The 19,703-nt window shown below is 34.0% G+C and overlaps 1 non-coding gene across 1 annotated transcript; it reads right to left on the bottom strand.

Annotated features, from left to right (window-relative positions):
- Positions 1 to 18,761: 18,761 nt before the first annotated feature.
- On the bottom strand, positions 18,762 to 18,865 carry LOC148573730 (small nucleolar RNA R71). Its single transcript, XR_015905906.1, has one exon. It is a non-coding gene; the product is annotated as a small nucleolar RNA R71 (small nucleolar RNA).
- Positions 18,866 to 19,703: the final 838 nt, after the last annotated feature.

Here is a 19,703-nt window from a genome sequence, read left to right as displayed (position 1 = left end):
TATTGAAATAGCTATGTGTGATTTTGTGTTATTAATCCCTATAATATTGTCGATATTTTCTTGAGACGAATTATCTATAGAATTTCTATGATTAATTGTTTCTCTAATATTTAGAATTCTTATAGACGGTAATCTATTTATTCTTAACCTAATATCTGTTCCTTCTTTTATAATTTCTCTTAACTCAGTATTTTTTATGTGTAATTTTTCAATTATGTCAGAAAGTATCCATTCTTCAGACATCTTTTTTAACAATTCTTTATGTCTTAATTTTCTTGGTGTTTGTGTATTAGATCTTTTGAGATTTGCATGTTTCTTCTTTTGACGACTGTCTTAACGTTCTAAAATTATAGTTAACCTTAGTAATTTTATAATATATCCTATAAATTATTTCAAATGGATCATATTTTTTAGGTTTAATTACTCTGTTGGTCCCTAAAGTTTCGCAAAATTTTTAATTAGGTCCCTATATTTTTTTCTTTTAATTGAGTCTTTGCACCAAATTTTTTTTAATTGAGTCCCTATACTTTTTTTTCTTTTATTTGAGTCCCTTCACATTTTTTTTAGTTGGGTCCCTATACAATTAAACCAATTACTGTCAAGAGGGACCTAATTGAAAAAAAAAATTAGTGCAGGGACCAAATTAAGAGGAAAAAAAGTATAGGGACCTAATTGAAAATTTTGCAAAACTATAGGTGTAACAACCCAATTTCTGGTACGTCATGATCACACTAAAAACTGAGCGCTACCAACTTGTCTTCCTAATTATTATCTATTATTTATTGTATGAGCCTGATTCGTTGTTAAAAGCGTAGTTATTTTGCAAGGTACTTTTTTTTTTTGAAAACGTTTGGATTAATAAACAGAATCATTCATAATCAATTCATAAATAATAACAGATAAAATAGTTATAAACAACCATACATAAATATATCTCAAGTAGTTAACAATATTCAGTGATCCAACCTTTTTTAGAGTATAGACTTTTAGTTAGAACACCCGTAGATATAGCTAAATAATATCTATATACATATATATACATACAACATCCCAAGCCCTGACCTGTTCAACAAGTCCCTAAGCTGCCGCCTAGGCTAGCCTAGATTCTATACTCACCTAGTCCCTCTAAACTACTAAAGCAAGGGAAAGTATATTCTAAGTCTTCAAAACTCAATTCAGGCGGAATGTCATCAAAAGGTGGATGATCGTCTATTACTCTTCTGCACGATCATATGTTGTCATATGACGTCTCACTGGTACTTCATCACGTAGCCACATAACAGGAGTCTCATCCACAGGATTTAGGTTAAAGTTCGCATACGAACGGGATGCAAACGTTGGCTGGTCTCACAGTATATACATATAAACAGAAAATGAATCTCGCTCTAGACTCAGAAGACTACCAAGAGCAGAATCCTTTTGCAGAATGATCATCAGTGGACTACGGAAGGATACTCTTGCTTCCATCTGAAGGGAAAAAGGAGAGAGAAGGGGTAAGAACTGGGGAGTTCTTAGTAGGGCTGGGGTTATTAGTTAAGTTCATTAATTCTGTGTTGTTTCACAGACGAATAGCAGAATACAGTAAAGTAGTAAATAGAAGATACAGATAAATAGACAAAATAGAGAAAACAGAAAGCAGAACACAAACAAAAGAATACAAGAAAATAAAACATAAATACAAAGAATAGAATACAAACAAAGAAAAGCATACATTCATACAACAAACATAATAGAGAAAATGCACAACCGATTATGATGCATGTCTAGCCCTAATGCAGGTAATGAGCTCAATTGTCGGTTACATACCCGCTCCCGACGTTACCCAGAGTCCTTTGACCAAGTAAGGCTTCCCTGCTGGCAATGCCCCTCGCAAGAGTCCTTTGGCTTGTGAGGCAAACCACTGTAAGAGTCCTTTGACTTGCATGGTAGAGCTAGTTAACTTATACTTAGCCAACACACTCACTGTAAGAGTCCTTTGACTTACAGGAGTATATGCTAGTTGTGTTTTCTCGATATCTCTGTAAGAGTCTTCTAACTTACAGAATAGCAATATAGCTAAGTATCCCAGGAAAGCACTCTCAGTGGTCGTACCACCATCTATCTGACTGCCTCAATGCAGCAGATGAACATACAAATATCTCTGGAGTTGCCTTAATGCAACAAATGACCTTTCAACAGGCCCTCTGCTTGTTCTCTATTCTCTTTATCTTTTTACTCTACTCTGATTACTCTTTTCTCTGTATCCCTTTATTCTGCTCTGGTTACTCTTTTCTCTGTTTAACGTATGTATTTATAGCTTATGTAAATTTCGGTATGAATAATTAACGTGTCCCAAGAATAGGTTCATTAAGTCTATACTGAAACAGTTTAACTTTTCATATTATAGCTAACCCTACCCGCAACTCAAGGACTAACTATGTTGCCCTAGTTCGTTTACTAATCTCTGTCTGTATTTCTGTCACTAAAACTTTACAGACTTTTTCTTTGATTTTTATCTCTTCTTTAACTTTTTATCTTTCCTTTATTTTTACCTCACTAACATGTTATTACCACTCCCTAAGTGTTTTATGAAGGTAATTATGATATTCTGAGCTTAAAGTTGTCTTTCTAAAGCTTTTACGAAAAACTGTCCTTTTCGCATTATTTTATTATTTTTATTAAAATATTATTTTTAATTAAATATTATTATTTAATATTTTATTATTATTTATTATTTTATCATTAAATTTTTGAAAATTAACTTACATTTTACTTTTAACTTTAAAATTCACTTTTTACCACCTGTAACTTTTAATATTTCTACTTTAACCACCCTAACTTTTGGAAATTACAAAATAACCCCTCAAACAACAAAATAATTAAAACCTTTCCCTTTTTAAGATCTAAAAGGTGTTCTTCAATGTTCTTCATCACACTCAAAGTGTTCTTCGTAAATTCTTCAGATTCTTTCTCTGTTTTTACCCGTTTTTCAATCTTTTCAGCAACCGATTTTTACCATAATTTAAAATAAAATTGCAGCCACGAAAGTCCCATATTTTCCCCTTGATTACAACACAAATTGAACCCCAATTTAAGGGTTAGGGTTCATTTTTCCAGCAGCTCCAAGAACACAAACTCATAGCTTGAATTTCATCAAATTTCATCAAATTTTCACCAAAATTTCAACAAGAATCACTCATATAAACGATCAATTTCAAGCATAACCAAACCATATCATAATTACACAACTCAAACACAATTAATCAAGATTAATTTTACCAAACCCTACCTTGATTTGCTGCTCCAAATCCGGTTACTCTTTGAAGTGTTCTTAAAGTACTTTTTCCTCCTAAAACACATCAAGAACAACTTTGAATCCATAAAACCTCAACTGACCAAACCTTAATCAACATATTAGGAAGGGATTCCTTACCTTAAACGTGCTGGGAATTGAAGATTCTTGGCTCACAAGTCAAGCTAAGCAAGAGATCTAAGGAAGAACATCAAGAAAATACATGTTTTAAGCATGCTTCCTTGAAAACCGAATTCAAAGGGGAAAGGGACAGCCATCTAACCTTATTTCCAGCCTTGATAAGTTACATGGTTATTTAGAGAAATAAGCGAGGATCATTTTGGTGTAATCGGAGTTTTGATTTGAGTTTTAGTTTAGAAGAAATCAAGCTTTCAAGATTTATGAACTAAGAACTTTCTCTCCTTTTTCTCTTGATGATTTTCGGCCACAATGAGCAAATGAGGCAGCCTTGGAGGTCTTGGGGGTATAGGGTGAGTTGTGATTGGTTGAATTGGAGGTGGATTAAAATAATATTAAAATATCTCAGGTGTATAACTACTAAAACAAAATGTATCGGAACACTCGTAAAAACATCTCTAAAAATTATTTTCTGAGCTACTAGCATAAATGAAACTAGTAACATATTTAATATGAGAATAGAATATGTATGATGAGGCATTAGCATTACTAAAGTCACCAAAGAGTGCTGGTGCTAAGCTGCACCAGTAAACTGTGAACCCGGTTAAACCGATTTCCTATTTTTTAACAGACCAAGTAACCTTATAATATCATTCAAGCATCTTCTAATACTAATATAATGATAATATTATACTATTATCTCTCTTCTCTCATGAATCGAGTCCGGTTCATCAAACAGAGACTATTTACGAAAACTAGAATAAAAACTCCTAACTGATATGGTTCAAAAACTAGGTTCTTTATGATTGCGTTATCGAGCTTGTCTTAGAAGAGGTTCTAGCTTAAGGATGACATAATGACAATGAGGATTGAGATGCTTGATCATACAGTAGAGGTGCTTCCTTTACTGATCTTCCAGAGAAATCCGTGCCTTCAGAAAAGATCTGGCGTACTCGAAAAACGGGGTTGTTACAATAGGGACCAACAGAGTAATTAAACCTATTTTTTATTTATAATTTTTTCATTTGACTGAACATGTAATTTTAAATCTTGCCAAGTATATTTATTTCTTAAATTCATAGCATAATATGAATAACAATTAAAAAAAAAAAAGCAGGTCCATCATGACAATTGCTTTCTAAAACTCCTATTAGAGAATTGCTGAATTGTGAAAATCTCGTATCTCTTAACAATATTAATATTGGAACATTTATTCCTATTCTAAAATTAGATTTTACCGCTACTTGTATTAATCCTATATGAATAAAATTATATCCTTAATCATTATGTTCTTTTAATCTGTCTTCTTCTAAGATAGTAATTGTCTTATTATTACTTGTTCTAGGATAACTATATTCTAACATGTGAATTTCATAATTTTTTTCTTCCCAAAAGGATCTCTTTTTATACACTTCATTTTTTTCTACTATAGGTATATTCGAATTATGGGAACTTTGCTCTAATTTAGCTATTTCTAATTCGTTTTTTGTTCTAGAACTTGATGCTTCATTACTATCTGTTTTTACTATTAAACAATTATTGTTTCCTAGATTTAAGTTACTCATCGTTCTCAATAATCTAACCATTTTATGGTTAAAACTTGTAAGTTACAGGACCACCTTTTATTACCAACGGATTTACTACCTAATTCAGACTTACTACTGAGACCATGACCTGGCCTGACCAACGTATTAACAGCTCTTACTGCTACTACAAGTCTTTAACTATGAAATTTTTAGATCTTTAAGAAGATAAGTAATATGAATCTGGGTAACAATAATACCAGAATGTACCCTATATGAAGGAATGGCTCTAATACCAACTCTTGTTAACAATATGTTAGTAATACGTGCTTGTCATGTAACTCGATTAATTCTAGTTAAAGACTTGGTTTTCAGTTTGATTCTTCGTTGGTTCAGATAATTTTAACTTTTAATAATTTTTGGTAGTCTTTGTAAAAAGCTTATAGCTTTTCTAATATTAATTAATTTCTTGTTTAATTTTCCTATCCTATAAGTTCTTCTATTAATCTCTTCTATAAGACTAGCCTTTTTAGTGATTATTAATCTCCTTTTGTTTCAACAATTTAATTTTATTAAATTTTATGATCAAAATTCAAAATAAAGAAACTGTATAATAATTAGGATGATAAAATATAGCAGATAAATGATACTAACAGAAATAATTTCTTATTATTACTTCTTGAACAGTTGATACAATCTTGTAGAAGATTATAGATATCTTTGAGTGATATGATTGCAAATATTTCAGAGTGATGTGAGTGAGAGAATACTAAAGCTTTTCAGTTTTCGATGCCCTTTCATGAATGAGGAATTCGGAATTTATAGGCATCAAAAAGTCACTATTTACTTTTACTATTTGCTACTTTTTACTATGTGCCAAAAGTACTATTTACTCTTACTGTTTTGCCAACATTTACTATTTGTCGACACTTTTTTTTTACATTGATATAATCTTATTACTTCTTTGTTACATTTCAAATGGATCTTGAAAGTCTTGGAAGTAATAGGTTGGACTAGATTGGACTTCTTCATCCTCCCCAAGAGGTACGGCCTGAATAGCTTGTAAAGAGTTCTAGATATCTTCTTCTGATGTTGCTGCTGCTAAGGCAGCCATAATTTGTTGTTTCTGAGCCAGGAATAATGATTCTTTCTTGCATATGCTAACATTACTACTTGTAGCTAATAAGGCAAGGTGTTTTTGTGAAGTTGTTATAGGTTAGGATCTAGCTGATTCCCATGGCTGCTATAAATGATATGAATTTGTATTCGGGTAGGAATAAAGTTTTATTTTTGAAATATTTATAAGCCAGACTGGCTTCTTTTGGGAAAAAGTCTTGTAGTGGTCCAAAGATTTGAAACCATTTCGAAAACTGTAATGATATTCGTTTTCTGAACTAGATAAACCAAGAGTGAGGGCTTGGTGCTAGGTATAATATGTCATTCCATGCTTCTTGATAATCATAATAAGTATAATTTTGGGGTTCAAATTTTAATGAGAAACTCTTAGATTGATATGGGGGTAGTTCCCAGTCTTGTAAAGATAGTATCTTGATGATTTTTATTTTTGAATAGATAGGCTGTTTGGTATTAGGATCCTTATAATGTGTTACTTCGATAGATCCTGTCTCTACTAATATCAATTTATAAAATTTTTGGGATTTTTTGTGGGTTTATAAGAATGTAATAGAAAGTGTTTCGAAAAATAGTTTTGTATAAGGTTTTTCTATCTTTTTTGAACCAGTCTTTTTTCAATGGTTAATATTTTGATGGATTTTGATTTTTCATAATATGAAAAATGTTCTTTTAATGGTTGGGTTTTATACAAATATGATGGTTGTAATAAGGTAAATTTGTTACTTGTAGTAATTTCAGAGCTTTTATATGGTAATGATGATGATGAAGACGCTTTTACAAGTTGTGACATAGTCAGAGGTGTAACAGCCTACCACACTGAGTCTTATGCTTAAGTCATAAAACTGAGGTGGTGAGGTATTACGACCTCTAAAAGTAAAGTTATATAATATAATATAGGTGAAAAGTTGTTTTATCTAGGAGCCTTTGAAAGAAAGTTAAAATAAAAGCGTTAAACCGAAAAGCGCGCACACACACACACAAGAGGTGACTTTCAAAGATACAGATAATAAAGCTTTTGACTCGATTAGCGAAGTTAAAACTGATCAGAGCATATATATACATGCATATATACAAGGATAGCCCAAAATACCAAAAATACTGTTTACAAAACGTATTTCTCCAAAGCCAACCTCTAGGAGGGACAAAACATAATATATACATAGTGGAGAGATAAGTGTATCCATATATACAACATAACCAAAACATAAACCCAAAACACAAGAATCCTTCATTGACAGATGCTCTAGAATGCCTCAGCGAGGTGTCACTTGATCTGCATATGAAAACCACAAAATATATATGGGGTGAGAATCAGAGATTCTCAACATGGTAACAGTGCCCACATAACTAACATATAATGTCCCGGAAAAGTTGAAGGCAATCCTAGAGCTTCCGACAACATATTACAAACTTAAACTATTCTTTACAACCATAATTGAGGCATAAACAAAGTGGGATATCTAAGGGTTCAACTTCTAACTCAACCTAACTTGATCCTTTAGCTTCTCACCTTCCCCCGTTTCTATGGCTGATGATATCATCTGTCGGTTATATAGCCAACCCGACACGTCCTGGTAGCTAATCATGGACAGAAACACCCATTGCGAAGCAAGTGAGTTTGAGCTACAACTCTCTTGCTACTACCCACTTAACCCAAAGCGAGTGGAAGAACCACTACTACCGCTACTACCCAGACAGGTGTTTAAAAGCTCAACCTGGAGCAAGTGGAATAATCAACTACTGCTGCTACTACCCAAGCATCACAATCACTAACCTGGAGCAAGCGGGATGAACCACAATCATTGCTACTGCCCAGGTATCTCAAACATACATTCATTCAGTCTAAAACAATCATCATCATTATCAAATCTCAAGCGTTGACCTGGAGCAAGTGGGATGAAGTACAATCCTTGCTATTGCCCAAGTATCTCAACCACACATTCATTCATTCTCAATTCAATCATGAATCATCATATCATTAAGTATCATAATTTAGCCATCAATCACAGCATATACAATATCATATCCCTTCCTTATTCATCATCATCCGCTTTACCTCTTTCCTCATCATCAAGATATCTTCCTCAACAGTCCCAACCATACTCCACTACCCTAAAATCTATCTACTAGGCTTTAAATGAGAGTTATAAAGATTTTGAAAGCCAGAAGAATGGTTTAAAAACATAAAAATTTATATTTCAGAAAATAGGGGCTGTGTGTACGCACACCCCTGTCATGTGTACGCATATGATTAAAAATGGTTGGTTGCGTACGCGACCCCCTGCTCGCATATGCGAGTGTTCCAACCCGAATGGAATGCTTGAAGGTTTTGTGGTTGAAGGTTGTGTAAAGGGTACCGTTCATATCTTTGGGTTTGGTATGCACATTGGGGAGGGTATGCCTCATTGTAACATGGGGGAGGTGGTTTCCATGAGTGTTGCTCATACGCAAACAGTTCCTCCTTCAATTGATTCTCCCACTCCATGATGCAATCTAAATTTGAAGTCATCATACCCTACAATATAATCACATCCAAACTCCAAGCAACAAGTGTGAGAACTCATAGAGAAAGTAGGAAATAAAACCAAAAGACATCAATAAACAAGAGAAAAAAATGCCTAAGTATTAACAAAAGCAACCAAACAACTGAAAAGCAGGCTACAAACTATTAACATATTCACAACAACAAAAAATACGACACCAATTGCATAGTCGCCGGCAACGGCACTAAAAACTTGACGAAGGCCAAAAATGGGTTTGGAATTTCACAAAATAGAATTCCTTCGTTGCAAATATAGTCCCAAACCAACAATTGACCCGAATCAAAGTTTAATTCAAAAGATTGTCACAATCTAAAACAAATAATAACCGAGAGTTTTATGTCCCGGGTCGTCTCCCTCGGACTATGTAATTAAGATGTCACATTCTTGGTTGTGAAGAAAGGGGTTTCTTCAATCAAGGAATGAAAGATTAAAAGAACTAAGAAATAAAAAAAACTAACAAATGATCAAAAAAGGAATTAATGCAATTAAAAAGGAAACAAGATCAAAACTTAGTAAAAATGCTATAAATGCATAAAAGAGCCTTGACTTGAGAATGATAATTATGATGAGTTAATCTTGCTTCGTCAACCCCTAACATCGAGGAGTAAGTCAAGCAAGCATAATTGATCTTAATCCATAAGTCCTAGCTAACTTACTAATTTCTTAGTAAAAAGCTAGCGTCAATGGAAACAAGAATCAACTAACAACCCAAGAATTACCACTGAATATCGGACATTATGACTCTAGTATCCTAGGAACTCATTTCCCAAGTCAAGGCATGAAAATCTACTCAAAATCCATAATTGACATGTTCACAAACACCTTGTGGGCATAAAAGCAAAACATGTAAAATTGCAAAGGGAAATGAAAACTATAATCAAACTATTCACAATATCAACAATAAAAACTCAACCGAGCATATAGGAATCATAAAACATCAAATTCATAAACAAAAGATTCAAGAAATCAAAATTGCATATATTAACAAAATAACTTGAACCATAAGACAAGTAGCAAAATTAGTGTAATTAAAGAGAAGATTAAAGAGTACTTACAATAAAGATGAGCAAAATCCAAGACCAAAATTGAAACTATAAAATTCTACAATGAACCCTAAATAAAACCCTAAGAGAGCATTCCCTAAACTACACTATTCCTACTCCTAATGTGTTTTTCTATCTGAAAGTGAGCCCCCCTTTCATATGGAATGATGTACCCTTGATATAGCACCCCAAATGGCTTCAGCAACTCCGAAAATTGGGCCAAGAGAGCCCCAAATTCGCGAGCCACGTGCTTCACTAATGAAGTCATGCATTGAGACTTGTGCATACGCACAGATGTGTGCGTATGCACACTTGCTAATTTTCACACTTGTTTGTATGCACAGGAGGTTGTGCATACGCAAACTTGACTGTGTACTTCCCCTTTGTTTTTTTCATGTATTCTCCCTTTTTGCATGCTTCCTTCCAATTTTGCCTAGCTAGTCTTGTCTAATTGATTTGAAATCACTTAACAAAATATATCATGGCATTGAGTGGAATAAAAGTTGAATTAAAATGATCAATTTAAACACAAAAATGCATGTTTTCACATTTAGGATCAAATTAGAGAGAAATCACAAAAGTATACTATTTTAGTGATTAAGTGTGAGTTTATGTGATGAATTTTGTCCAATTCAAGCAAAAAATTATCATCAAATATGGACTCATCAATTCTCCTACACTTAAACAATAACATGTCCTCATGCTAAACACAAACTAGGAGAATGATCAAAGGGTAAACAACTTATTAAATGCAACTATCTATATGCATGCAACTATACCAAATGCAAACTATTTCTATCTATACCATAGTTTCCTATTGATTTGGTGAAAACAAACTAATAAATAACCAAGTAAGCATATGGACATATAGGGCCAAACAAAAAAATTGTTCAATGTAATCCCAATCCAATGAATTGATTCAAATTTCAAAATGAAGCAACTTGTAAGAATACATAACAAGAGGTGTGAAAACATAGAATTGAGTAATTGAACCCTCACCAGATGTATATACACTCTCAACGCTCAGTGTCTAGGATTTAATCACTCAATCCTCCTCTAATCATGCTTTCAAGGATTTGCTCTTCATCTAACAATCAACAAGTATATGATGCATGAATGCAAATATCATGAAGTCTTCTTAGGGTTGTAATGGGATTAGGGATAAGGTAGGATTTATATAGTCAAGTGGACTAATAAATTGGATCTTTGATTAGCTCAAGTATCCCACTCAACCTATACCAACCTACTCATTAAAATGCATTCTAACTACCCCTTACTTTCTTTTTACACACATTCATGCCTCTTTTTCATCCAAATTCACATATGCATTCCTTATTCATATTTCTTTCTTTGGGAAAATCTTTATCCCTCTTTTTTTTCTTTTTTTTTATGGCAAATGCCTATGGTTAAAGCAAGTTGACACATGAATGTGCACCCATTTTCCAAATTTTTTCAATGAATACCCAAAATAAAAAATTTTTTTCATTTCTTCTACCAATGTTTCCCAAAATTCCCCCACACTTAAATGACCAACATCTTAACCTAAGCTAATCAAAGATGCAATTCACGGTAATTCATGGTTCTTCACTTAAGGTTGGTGATGTGGTAACAATTAGAATAAAAGGGGATTAAAAAGCTCAAAATTATCTCACAAAGGTAGATATACGGGTACGGCTATATAGGTGAATGAGTTTAATTCAAAAATGGCCTCATGATAAACCCCAATTTTGTAGTTTATCTTGTACTTAATTTAGGGAATTTTATCAACTTATCTCACATTTATTCAATGAAATAGCATAGTTTTGTGAATTTCTCCTAATTTGTGCTTAAGAGTGAAAACATGCTTTTTAGGCCTTAAATTTGCCAATTTTAATTCATTTTAATTCCATTCGATGCCTTGATATGTTTGTTGAGTGATTTCAGATTTATAAGGCAAGTATTGGATGGAAGAGGTGAAGAGAAAAGCATGCAAAGTGGAGAATTCATGAAGAAATGAGCATTTAGAGAATTGAAGGCCACGGGCACGCGTCACCCACGCGTACGCGTGAAGAGGACATTCAAGCCACGCGCATGATGATTGGACTTTTGTGTGGTTTAGAATTCACAATAAGTCTCATTGTAATATAGTTTCTAAACCAACATCAATCCTTTCATACAAAAATTTTGTTTGTCACTAAAACAAACCCCTAAAATCTATAAACCGAAGTACTTAAACCTCGGGTCGTTCTCCCTAGGAATTGCAATAAAATGTCCTTGTTATTGGTTATGAAATAGCTTTGGGAGTTTTTGAGTTAATGAACAAGGAATGTAAATTGCAAAAGAAATAAACTAACAACTATGAAAAGCTCTTGGCAAGGTTATGAGAATTGGAAGTCCTATCCTCATTATCCTCCTCAATTCTGATGAGAATTGTCCATTGCTACCACTTAGTTAACCTCTAACCATGGAGGAAAGTCAAGTAGATGAATCAACTTGATTTCACAAGTCCTAGCCAACTCTCAAGGGAAAGACTAGCTTTAGTGGTATCCAAATCAATTAGTAACTTCTAATTATCAATCAACAAAGGAATTAGATAATTCAAGAATCACTAATTACTCTACCAAAGCCAAAAGACACAAAATCTACACTAAAATCCAACCAAGCATTTCATCAAACACTTGAAAGGCATAAAAGGAAAGCATAGTAAAATAGCAAGGAAAGTAAATCTACACTACTCAATTGCAAGGAATTAAACAACAACAACAATTCAATTGAATAATAAAGAAACATGAATCATAAATTGCATTAAAGAAAAATAGAAGAAACAAAAGTGCATGAACATAAAAGTAGAGAATTACAAGAATTAAATGCTAGACTAGAGAGAGGAGATGTAGAAGAAGAAGAAATTGCAAAGGAAAAGTAAATCAAAGCATGAAATTAAACTAGATCTAAGAGTTTTTAATCTAGATCTAAAATCTAATCCTAATCCTAGAGAGAAGTGAGAGCTTCTCTCTCTAAAACTAAACTAAACTAAACTAAAATGTGAAAGTATGTAAAGTATGTAAAGTATATCAACTCCCCTTCAATCCTTGGCTTAAATAGCATCAGAAATGAGTTGGATTAGACCCACAAGGCTTTAGAATTCGCTGGCCACGTATTGCTTTAAGTGGATCATATGGCAGCAACGACGTGTGCGGGTACAGTGCATGTACGCATCACCATACGTGTAGCAACTATTGCAAATCGTATATCGTTTCGAAGCTCCGGATGTTAGCTTTCCAACGCAACTAGAACTGCATCATTTGGATTTCTGTAGCTCAAGTTATGGTCGATTAAGTGCGAAGAGGTCGGCTTGACAGCTTTTGCGATTCCTTCATTTCTTCATGAGTTCTCCATTTTTACATGCTTTTCCTTCATTCCCTTGATCCAATCTTTGCCTCCTAAACCTAAAATCACTTAACAAACATATCAAGGCATCTAATGGAATCAAGGTGAATTAAATTTATCTATTCTAAGTCCTAAAAAGCATGTGTTCACTCTTAAGCACAATTAAAGGAGAATTTACAAAACCATGCTATTTCATTGAATAAATGTGGGTGAAAGGTTGTAAAATCCCCTAAATCAAGCACAAGATAAACCCTAAATATGGGGTTTATCAACCTCCCCACACTTAAACCAAGCATGTCCTCATGCTTAAACCAAGAGAAAGCAAAGCGCATCAACATTTATTCAATGTAAACTAATCTAATTGCAACCTAAACTATATGCATCTATCTACATGAATGCAATTGCTTGGTCAAAATAAATCAATTCCCAAGAATACATATATGCACAAGGGCTAAGGGTATTAACAACCATGCCAAACTACAATTGAATTGAGCTATTAAATATTTTTACAAACTTGCATGAGGAGTGATGATCATAGGTGGAAAACATGTAATTGAGCAATCGAACCCTCACCGGTAGTGTTTGCACTCTATTTGCTCAAGTGTTTAGGGTTGATTCACTCAATTCTCCCCTAATCATCCTTTTCAAGATTTGTTTTTCTTCTAACAATCGACATTTATTTCATGCATGCATACAAGTATCATGAGGTCTTTTCATTGGTTGTAATGGGGCTAGGGTTAAGGTAGGATGCATATATGGTTAAGTGAGCTTGAAATTTGAATCTTTGATAAGCTTAAACTTTCCACCTAACCTATGACATCCTATACAATTAAGTTCTAACCTAACTACCTATTTTTCACTTTTTCACATACTCATGTATTTTCTTTTCTTGATCACAACACATATGCATTGATTCTTATTGACTTTCGCTTTGCTTTGGGGCATTTTGTCCCCTTTTTTATTTCTTTCTTTTTCTATTTTTCTTTCTTTTTCTATTTTTTTCTTTTCTTTTCTTTCTCTTTTTTTTGTTTCTTTTCTTTTTTTTTTGTTTTTCTCATTTTTTTCTTTCAAACTATATACAAGAACATCAATGCATAAGGTCTATACATTCATTACACATGAGCATGTACCCAATTCCCAATAATTTCAATAAAAATACAAAACTACCCTTTTATTCCCCCAATGTCCCAAGGTTCCCACACTTGAATGATATACACACTCTAGCCTAAGATAATCAAAGATCCAAATTAAGGACTTTTATTATTTTCTGCTTTAAGGCTTGTAATGTGCTAAAATTATGAACAAAGTGGGTTAAGCATAGGCTCAAATTGGCTAACAATGGAAGATAAAAGGTAAGGCCATTTGGGTAAGTGAGCTAAATGAAATGATGGCCTCAATCATATAAATGCATGAATACACAAAATAATGGACATCAAGAATCAAACAAATCAAAGATTACAATCATAGAAGGAGAATAATGCACACAAGAAGGAAAAATAAGTGGAAATATAAGATGTAACCACACAATTAGGCTCAAATCTTACTTGCTTGTGTTCTTAGCTCAAAACATGTTCCACAATATATGTAATTCAAGCAAGTTTCAATGAAAAGTTTTCACTCAAATCAATTGGTGCCCTATAGATAGAAATCTTGAAAAATCTCATTATCTTGACTAAGCTTATTATGTATATATATATGAAAAAATAAGAAAATAAAACAAAAAAAATCCTAAAAGACCTAAAATGAAATGCAAAAGTGTTGAGATTAGAAACTTGTCATCCAAAATCGCCGAATGGTCGGACGACCTCCCCACACTTAAAAGTTTGCATCATCCTCGGTGCACTCAAAGATGAGCAAAGGGGTATGGCGACTTTTTGGATTGCTACCTTCAGCTGGTAGATCAACCGGTTGCTGCGTGATGAGCGGATAATTTATACGCTTTTTGGCATTGTTTTTAGTATGTTTTCAGTATAATTTAGTTAGTTTTTAGTATATTTTTATTAGTTTTTAATTAAAAATCACATTTATGGACTTTACTATGAGTTTGTGTGTTTTTCTGTGATTTCAGGTATTTTCTGGCTGAAATTGAGGGACTTGAGCAAAAATCAGATTCAGAGGTTGAAGAAGGACTGCAGATGCTGTTGGATTCTAACCTCCCTGCACTCAAAGTGGATTTTCTGGAGCTACAGAACTCCAAATGGCGCGCTTCTAATTGCGTTAGAACGTAGACATCCAGGGCTTTCCAGAAATATATAATAGTCCATACTTTGAATAAGGATTGACGACGTAAACTGGCGTTCAACGCCAGTTCCATGCTGTAGTCTGGCGTTCAGTGCCAGAAACAAGTTGCAAAGTGGAGTTCAACGCCAGAAACACGTTACAAACTGGCGTTCAACTCCAAGAATGACCTCTCCACGTGTAAACTTTAAGCTCAGCCCAAGCACACACTAAGTGGGCCCCAGATGTGGATTTCTGCATCATTTACTTATTTCTGTAAACCCTAATAACTAGTTTAGTATAAATAGGACTTTTTACTATTGTGTTTACATCTTTTGATTACCTTTAGTTTCATCTTTAGATCATGTTTGGGGGCTGGCCTCTCGGCCATACCTGGACCTTCATCACTTATATATTTTCAACGGTAGAGTTTCTACACACCATAGATTGAGGTGTGGAGCTCTGCTGTTCCTCAAAGATTAATGCAAAGTACTACTGTTTTTCTATTCAATTCAACTTATTCCGCTTCTAAGATATTCATTCGCACTTCAATATGGTGGATGTGATGATCGTGACAGTCATCATCATTCTTAACTTATGAGCGCGTGCCTGACAACCACTTCCGTTCTACCTTAGATTGAATGGATGTCTCTTAGATATCTAATACAGGGGACCGAGTCCGAGATATTAGAGTCTTCGTGGTATAAGTTAGAACCCATGGATGGCCATTCCTGAGATCCGAAAATTCTAAACCTTGTCTGTGGTATTCCGAGTAGGATCTGGGAAGGGATGGCTGTGACGAGCTTAAAACTCGCGAGTGCTGGGCGTAGTGACAGACGCAAAAGGATCAATGGATCCTATTCCAGTATGATCGAGAACCGACAGATGATTAGCCGTGCCGTGACAGAGCATTTGGACCTTTTTCACAGAGAGGATGTGATGTAGCCATTGACAACGGTGATGCCCTACATACAGCTTGCCATGGAAAGGAGTAGGAAGGATTGGATGAAGACAGCAGGAAAGCAGAGTTTCAGAGGGACGAAAGCATCTCTATACGCTTATCTGAAATTCTCACCAATGATTTACATAAGTGTTTCTATCTTTATTTTCTGTTTATTTATTATTATTATTTGAAAACTCCATAACCATTTGATATCCGCCTGACTGAGATTTACAAGGTGACCATAGCTTGCTTCAAGCCGACAATCTCGGTGGGATCGACCCTTACTCACGTAAGGTTTATTACTTGGACGACCCAGTGCACTTGCTGGTTAGTTGTACGAAGTTGTGAAACAGATATAAGATCATGAACGTGCGTATTGAGTTTTTAGCGTCGTTAACAAGGAATGGAATGATCACGATTTTGCACACCAAGTTTTTGGCGCCGTTGCCGGGGATTGTTCGAGTTTGGACAACTGACGGTTCATCTCGTTGCTCAGATTAGGTAATTTTCTCTCTCGTTTTATTTTCAAAAAAAATTATTTTCAAAAATATACTTTTTCTTCAGAATTTTTAAGAATGAATTCTAGAGTTTCATGAAGCATGTTGAAGCCTGGCTAGCTGTAAAGCCATGTCTAATTCTTGGACTGAGGCTTCCACTTATAAGTATATGAAGTTGGATGAAGTATCAGCTGTTGTATGCTTGATAGGTATCTGCTGAAGCTTGGCTGGCCATTGGCCATGTCTAGTGTTTTGGACCGGAGCTTTCATTGAAAGCTTGGCTGGCTAGTGAGCCATGTCTAATTCCTGGACTGAAGCTTTAGACTAAGAGTGCAGGATTCCTTTTATTCATATTAAAAATTCATAAAATCATAAAATCAAAAATATTTTTGTGTTTCTTGTTGAGTCTTGAGTCAAATTTTAAGTTTGGTGTCTTGTATGTTTTTCTTTTCTTAAAAATTTTCAAAAATGAGTCTTGATGTTCATCGTGACATTCAAAGTGTTCTTGGTGTTCATCTTGACATTCATAGTGTTCTTGCATGCATCATTAGATTTGATCCAAAATTTTCATGCGTTGATTCTTTTTCATGTTTTTTTCTTTCATCATTAAAAAAATTCAAAAATCAAAAAAATATCTTTCCTTTTTTCTCTCATAAATTTCGAAAATTTGAATTGACTTTTTCAAAAATTTTTAAAATTCAATTGTTTCTTATGAGTCAAATCAAATTTTCAATTTAAAAATCTTATCTTTTCAAAATCTTTTTCAAAAATCAAATCTTTTTTATTTTTCTTATTTATTTTCGAAAATTTTAAAAAAATCTTTTTCAAAAATATTTTTCTTAATTTTATCTCATAATTTTCGAAAATATTATCAACAATTAATGTTTTGATTCAAAAATTTCAAGTTTGTTACTTTCTTGTTAAGAAAGATTCAAACTTTAAGTTCTAGAATCATATTTTGTGATTGCTTGTGAGTCAAGTCATTAATTTTGATTTTAAAATTCAAATCTTTTTCAAAACTAATTTTAATCACATCTTTCTATCATATCTTTCTAAATCATATCTTTTTCAAAAAAATTTTGATTTTAAAATATCTTTTCTAACTTCTTATCTTCTTATCTTTTCAAAACTAATTTTCAAATCTTTTTCAACTAACTAATTGACTTTTTGTTTGTTTCTTATCTTTTTCAAAACCACCTAACTACTCTTCCCTCTCTAATTTTTGAAAATACCTCCCTCTTTTTCAAAAATTCTTTTTAACTAATTAATTATTTTAAATTTTAATTTTAATTCCCCTTTAATTTTCGAGAATCATCAACTCCTTTTTAAAAATTATTTTCGAAAACTTCTCTCTCTCATCTTCTTCTATTTATTTAATTACTTACTAACACTTCTTCTCATCTCATATCTCTGCTCCTATCCTCACCCTTGTGTTTGGATTATCCATTCTTCTTCACTCTTATTCCCTTTCTTCTTCTACTAACAATAAAGAACCACTTTACTGTAACATAGATGATTCTTCTTCTTTTCTTGTTCTCTTCTCTTTCTTATGAGCAGAAACAAGGAAAAAGGCATTCTTGTTGAAGATAATCCAGAACCTGAAAGGACTCTAAAGAGAAAACTAAGAGAAGCTAAATTACAACAATCCAGAGACAACCTTATTGAAAAATTCGAACAAGAAAAGGAGATGGCAGCCGAACCTAACAACAATAATGCAAGGAGGATGCTTGGTGACTTTACTGCACCTAATTCCAATTTACATGGAAGAAGCATCTCAATCCCTACCATTGGAGCAAACAATTTTGAGCTGAAACCTCAATTAGTTGCTCTAATGCAACAGACCTGCAAATTCCATGGACTTCTATCAGAAGATCCCTACCAGTTTTTAACTGAGTTCCTGCAGATCTGTAAGACTGTTAAGACTAATGGAGTAGATCCTGAAGTCTACAGGCTCATGCTTTTCCCTTTTGCTGTAATAGACAGAGCTAGAACATGGTTGGACTCACAACCTAAAGATAGCCTGAACTCTTGGGATAAGCTGGTCACGGCCTTCTTGGCTAAGTTCTTTCCTCCTCAAAAGCTGAGCAAGTTTAGAGTGGATGTTCAAACCTTCAGACAGAAAGAAGGTGAATCCCTCTATGAAGCTTGGGAGAGATATAAGCAACTGACCAAAAAGTGTCCTTCTGACATGCTTTTAGAATGGACCATCCTGGATATATTCTATGATGGTCTGTCTGAATTAGCTAAGATGTCATTGGATACTTCTGCAGGTGGATCCATTCACCTAAAGAAGATGCCTACAGAAACTCAAGAGCTCATTGACATGGTTGCTAATAACCAGTTCATGTACACTTCTGAGAGGAATCCTGTAAGTAATGGGACGCCTCAGAAGAAGGGAGTTCTTGATATTGATACTCTGAATGCCATATTAGCTCAGAATAAAATATTGACTCAGCAAGTCAATATGATTTCTCAGAGTCTGAATGGAATGCAAGCTGCATCCAACAGTACTCAAGAGGCATCTTCTGAGGAAGAAGCTTATGATCCTGAGAACCCTGCAATAGCAGAGGTGAATTACATGGGTGAACCCTATGGGAACACCTATAACCCCTCATGGAGAAATCACCCAAATTTCTCATGGAAGGATCAACAAAAGCCTCAACAAGGCTTTAATAATGGTGGAAGAAACAAGTTTAACAATAGTAAACCTTTTCCATCATCCACTCAGCAACAGACAGAGAATTCTGAGCAGAATCCATCTAGCTTAGCAAATTTAGTCTCTGATCTATCTAAGACCACTCTAAGTTTCATGAATGAAACAAGGTCCTCCATTAGAAATTTGGAGGCACAAGTGGGCCAGCTGAGTAAGAAGATCACTGAAACCCCTCCTAGTACTCTCCCAAGCAATACAGAAGAGAATCTAAAGAGAGATTGCAAGGCCATGATATAACTATCATGGCCGAATCCAAGGAGGAAGGGGAAGACGTGAATCCCAAGGAGGAAGACCTCCTGAGACATCCAATGATCA

Source organism: Arachis ipaensis, chromosome B2 (genome assembly GCF_059453495.1).
Source record: "Arachis ipaensis isolate K30076 ecotype BB chromosome B2, ASM5945349v1, whole genome shotgun sequence".
NCBI classification, from domain to species: Eukaryota; Viridiplantae; Streptophyta; class Magnoliopsida; order Fabales; family Fabaceae; genus Arachis; species Arachis ipaensis.
The sequence above is the reverse complement of the archived record's forward strand: the minus strand, read 5'-3'. Positions and strand labels throughout refer to the sequence as shown.